This window comes from Pongo abelii, chromosome Y, assembly GCF_028885655.2.
Source record: "Pongo abelii isolate AG06213 chromosome Y, NHGRI_mPonAbe1-v2.0_pri, whole genome shotgun sequence".
NCBI classification, from domain to species: Eukaryota; Metazoa; Chordata; class Mammalia; order Primates; family Hominidae; genus Pongo; species Pongo abelii.
This window is the reverse complement of record NC_072009.2, coordinates 16325210-16331209: the sequence shown is the minus strand read 5'-3', so window position 1 is coordinate 16331209 and position 6000 is coordinate 16325210.

Genomic DNA, 6000 nt, shown 5'->3' with positions numbered 1-6000 from the left:
CATGATCTGAGTTGAGGTCCCAGTGGGGATCCATACTGTGGATGGCTTACTGACTGGTAGGGATTTTGTCCCTTTCTTCAGTGGTCATTCTATCACTTACTTGACTAAGATACCAGGTATCTCCAAACTCTTGGGCTGCAGCTACATTCTTTTCACTAAAGGCCAGGGTTTGATCTAACAGTGGTGTGTCATCTCTCCAAGTGAGGTTGAAGGTTTGCCCTAGACCCTGTAGGACATCTATGTACCTAACAGGATCATCTGAAAACTTCCCAAGGTCTGCCTTGATCTGCTTTCAATCAGAGAGGGGAAGGGGACATGTACCTGGGTTGGGCCAAATTCCCCTTCCACTACAGCTTGAAGAGGACACACCAGATAGCCTGGGGGTTTTGTGATCCTTTGGAAATTTATTTGCTTATTTCCTTCTGTGCAGGGGAGATTAGAGGAGGATTATAATTAATAGGAAGGGGAGCTACAGGGAGGCTAGGATATGGGGGTAAGCTGAGAGGTTCTCCTGTGGGATGTAAATTGTAAACTTTGTATAATTGTGTATTCTTCCTCAATGAAAAGAGAGCTTGAACATAAGGTATTTCACTCCATTTGCCTTCCCTCTTACTGAAAAGGATAGTGTTCTAATTTGTAATTCCTTCAGGTGGCCATTTTTCCCCATCAGAGAGAGAATATTGGGGCCAAGCTGTAGTGCAGAAGTAAATGAGCCACCTCTTTTTCAGGGTTTGTGGGTCAAATTGGTCCCAATGGCTTAGGATGCATTTCAAGGGTGAGCCTGTTGATGCCTGAGTGTTTCCCATCTGAAAGACAAAACTGCCCATGGTTGTGGTTTGCTTTGTTTCTCCCCCTACCCAAGAAAGTGTAACAGTCCCTAGACTCTGCTGATCAGAATAGTTGCACTCACCAATGCAGCAGCAGAAACAATCCCTGCCCAAGAACCCACAACGGTCCCTGGACCCTGCTTATCAGAATAGATGCACTCACCAACACAGAAGCAGAAACACTAGTTTTCCTCCCAGACCACATGGAGGACCAAGGAAGGTCAGATGTAGTGGCTGTTACTGAAGCATTCTTGAAAACCTGCACCCTTGCCTGTCCTCCTATACCACAAGGAGGACTGAGGAAGGTCAGATTTAGTTGATCTTACTGACGCATTCTCAAAAACCTTCACCCTTGCCTGTCCCCCTAGACCATAAGGAGGACCAAGAAAAATTGGATGTAGTGGCCCTTACTGACACATTCTCAAAAACCTGTTAGAGTCCTAAGCATTCCCCTGATAGTATTGGGACTTTGCCTGTGTCCTAATAAAGATGTTATGCCCCAAAAATGAAGTGGAGGGCCATACCCTGAGGGAGGGAAGGGATCTCCAGGGTTGGAAGGGTGACACTTTTTGTCCTCCCTTATATGAATAGGAAGGATACAATTTCTGAGACCCTCCATATACTAGCTTCAGGAATAGCTTTTGTTAGGCCTGTTAGTCTGAGGAGGGATCCTAAAATTCCAGCAGTCTCACTACAGTGGGGCTTTGGACAAAAATTTTGTCTTTCTGATTGATGAGCCCAGGTGCCTAAAGAATGTAACAGAGTCCTGGAGTTTATACTAGAAATCATTCTTATAGGAGAAACTAGAAAAGCACCAGAAACAGGTAACAATTTTTAGAACTGGCACTAACATCAGAGAAGAGAGGTGAGAGGAAGTTTATCCGGCAGGCATTAGGACCCAAGGGACAAGGGTCAGGATAGACAGGCTAGATGGGCAATTCTCACTCAGGCAACATGCCTTTGAGAGTTCTGCTCATGGCTGCAGGGTCAGCCAACGTGTTGTTGGGACCCTGGAGCTGAATGGCTTTCCTCTCTGTTGACCCCTAGCTCAGCCCAGAAGTACAGGAAAATTGGAAGCTGGTTCCTGGCAAACCAATATTCCCAACTCCGAAGGGTCGGGGGTTGTAAGAGAGCCCTTTCCCAGAAAGCCTGACACACGTCTTTAGTCTGGTTGCTGCAATAATTGCTTTTAACTGGCTGACAGGTGCCTGGTATTTAGCCACCGAATTCTAAGGAAAAATGTCAGAATAGAAAGTGAAAGGAGTCCAATGGTACTCACTGGTTGATGATAGGTGACAGTCTCACCACTCAGTGATAAGCAATGGTATCACCACTTGACAATAGTCTCACTGCTTGGTAACAGGTGATAGTCCCTTCGTGGTCACCAAAATGTGTCCAAAATTGGTGGGCTCTTGGTCTCACTGACTTCAAGAATGAAGCTGAGGACCCTCACAGTGAGTGTTACAGTTCTTAAAGATAGTGTGTCTGGAGTTTGTTTCTTCTGATGTTTGGACGTGTTTGGAGTTTCTTCCTTCTGGTGGGTTTGTGGTCTTGCTGACTTCAGGAGTGAAGCTGCAGATCTTCATGGTGAATGTTACAGCTCTTAAGGTGGAGCATCTGGAGTTGTTCGTTCCTCCCATCCAGAGTTGTTCATTCCACTAAGTGGGTTCGTGGTCTTGCTGGCCTCTGGAGTGAAGCTGCAGACCTTTGCAGTGAGTGTTACAGCTCTTAAAGGGAGTGCAGACCCAAAGAGTGAGCAGCAGCAAGATTTACTGCAAAGAGTGAAAGAACAAAGCTTCCACAGTCTGGAAGGGGACCCCAGAGGGGTGTCACTGCTGGGTCCAGCAGCCTGCTTTTATTCCCTTGTCTGAGCCCACACACATCCTGCTGATTGGTCCTTTTTACAGACAGCTGATTGGCCCATTTTACAAAGAGCTGATTGGTCCATTTTGACAGGGTGCTGATTGGTACATTTACAATGCATGAGCTAAACACAGAGTGCTGATTTGTGTGTTTGCAATCCTCTAGCTAGAGGTGAAAGTTCTCTGGGTCATCACTAGATTAGCTAGACACAGCACTGATGGTTGCATTTATAAACCTTGAGCTAGACACAGAGTGCTGATTGGTGCATATACAATCCCTGAGCTAGACACAGAGTGCTGACGTGTATTTACAATCCTTTAGCTAGACATAAAAGTTCTCCAAGTCCCCACCTGACTCAGGAGCCCAGCTGGCTTCACCTAGTGGATCCCATGCCAGGTCCATAGGCAGAGCTGCCCACCAGTCCTGCACCATGCACCTGCCATCCTCAGACCTTGGGTGGTTGATGGGACTGGGTGCCACAGAGCAGGGGGCAGAGACCGTCAGGGAGGCTCCAGTCACATGGGAGCTCAGCAGGGGTAAAGGGGCTTGGACATGGTGGGCTGCAGGTCCTAAGCCCTGCCCTCTGGGGAGGAAGTTGAGGCCTGGTGAGAATTTGAGCATGGTGCGGGTGGGCGGGTCAGCAGTGTTACGGGACCTGGCGCAGCATCGGCAGTTGCTGGCCCAAGTACTAAGCCCCTCACTGCCTGGGGCTGGTGGTGCTGGCCATCTGCTCTGAATGTGGTCCCCACCAGCCTGCACCCAACTGGAAATGACCCTAGCCTGGGAGCACTGCCCGCATCCCTGGTTCCCGCCCCATGCCTCTCCCTCCACATCTCACCGCAAGCAGAGGGAGCTGGCTCCAGCCTCATCCATCCCAGAGAGGGGGCTCCCACCGTGCAGCAGAGGGTTGAAGGGCTCCTCAAATGTGTCCAGAGTGGGTGCGAAGGCCCAGGAGGTCCTGAGAGTGAGTGAGGGCTGCCAGCATGCTGTCACCTCTCTATATGGTTTGGCTGTGTCCCCAGCATACTCTCATCTTAAATTCTAGTTCTCATAATCCCCACATATTGTGGGAGGGACCCTGTGGGAGGTAATTGAATCATGGGTGTGGTTACCTCCATCCTGTTCTCATGATAGTGAGTGAGATCTCATGAGGTCTGATAGTTCTATAAGATGCTTTCCCCTGCCTTTTCTCTGCATTTCTTTTTGCTGCTGCAGTGTAAAAAGAATGTGTTTGCCTCCCCTTCTGCCATGATTGTAAGTTTTCAGAGGCCTCCCCAGCCCTACAGAACTGTGAGTCAATTAAACCTCTTTCTTTTGTGAATTACCCTGTCTCAGGTATTTTTTCATAGCAGTGTGAGGAAAGACTAATGGTACAGCCCTGGCAGCCTTTTTGCAAGCAGAAGCCTGTAGACTCTAGGAGAAACTAGACAATGCTTTTGATGATTATTTTGGTTCTGATAGACCCTCACTGAAATGTGGACTGAACCCTCTCCTTCGTGACACAGACAGCATCAGTGGTGCTGTCCTTGCCACAGAAGGCTTGAAGGAGTGTTGGCACAGTGAGTGATGCAAGTGATGTAACCAGAAGAGTTTTGGGGGGATTTTCACACTTCTTTACACGTGGTATTATAACCTGACAAAGTGGTCTGTGATTCCCCAGTCAGTATTACACCTCTTTCTTTTATCATTAAAAGCTAGAAATCAAAGATGATTGGTTGTCAAACACCAGGCTCCAGTTTCAACTTCTGTATCAATCCAAAATAGCAGCTTTCTAGTGGAAATTTTCCTTTAATGTAAAATGCACTTTCTTTTTTACCTGCACAATTTAGATTCGTTTTAATTTTTTGGGAAGCAGCCAGTTGATTTGTGCATTTAAATGTGAGAGAGAAGTATGATTACAAAAATTAAAAATTTTCTGTGTAAAGGAAATAAATTTCCAATGATGAAATTCTATACTAAAAAATTAATTGCAAGATTTTGTAGGTGTGTGCAGATGTTTCTGAGAGGTTTTCATCAGATTTTCAAGAGGATCTGAAAGTAAATAAGCAGTCAAACAACTGATTCAGAGCAAGCTTCTGCTGTTACAGCAGCTCTAGGTCACTATTTAGACCTCCTCAGAATAGTGAAAGCATACAGGGAGCCTATTAATTGTTTACCCCAATCTTTAGTGAGCCTGGAGGGAGGTAATTGAGACAGAGGTAGGGGCCCTGAAAATGAAGTAGGTGTTGATGAGTGCCCATAATTCTCCAGGCCTGGCCAGGGATCACTAAACATCTTTTGCTTTGCAAGAATAATCCAGATCCACCTGAAGAGGCTTTTGGGCTAAGGAGGACTTTATATGCAGCAGGACTGCATTAATGACTTTCAGGCCCTTTTCCTTTGTAGGATCCTTCCTCCATTAAAAAAATTACAAATTAAATTGTATGGCTGTGTAGATCAGATCTGTTAATATTATATATTAAGACATTTAATTTGAGCTAGAAGTCCTTTATTCCCATCTGATTTTAAAATAAATTAAAACATTTGTGTAAGCCCCTAAAAATATTGTGGGTCTTAAGCATTGTGCCTGTTGTACCCAGTGAATAACTTGGCCCTGAGGTGTGCAGATCATCCCTTGATTTTTTTTCTAAAATGTATAAGGAAGATGTGGAATACACAAGTAAATATACACTTTTTACATTCAATCTATTATTTTTGAATAAAGATGAGAGAAGTCATTAAGTATATTATTAATTTAAATTTCAAAGAAATAATTTTGAATTGGTTAATATGGATTTATTGTATTGTTAATTTTTGCAAAGAATCAGTTTCAAAATTTTAATCAAATTTGAGTTTTTAAAACTAAAATTTTACTGTACTAATGTCAATAATATTCTACAGTTTGAAAATATTTACTTTTCTGAATGTATTTGCAGAAAAACATTTTGTGAATATATGTAATACTTTTTATATAGTAAGTTATTTTCTAAAATAAAGCTTCATAAATTAGCTTTATGTAATAACATATATCTTTTCGTGAGTCTGAGAAGTTTTCTATGAATTCTTGGAGTGAAAATCTATTTTAAAAGATAACAGACAATAATTTGTGACTAGAAAATTTCAGAGTGGCCAAGAAAAGCATGCTAAAAATAGAAACTGTGTTTATTTCCTCTCTACGCCACCCAGTCTAAAACACAGCCATGTGTTTGCAGACTTGGGGAAGGCCCCATGGTGACTTGGATGGTGTTCTTCCCCTGCTTTTTGCAGAGTTTAAGAGATCATTCTTACAAGTTCTGAATCCTGTTTCCTTTCTTCAACAACTCGGATAAAT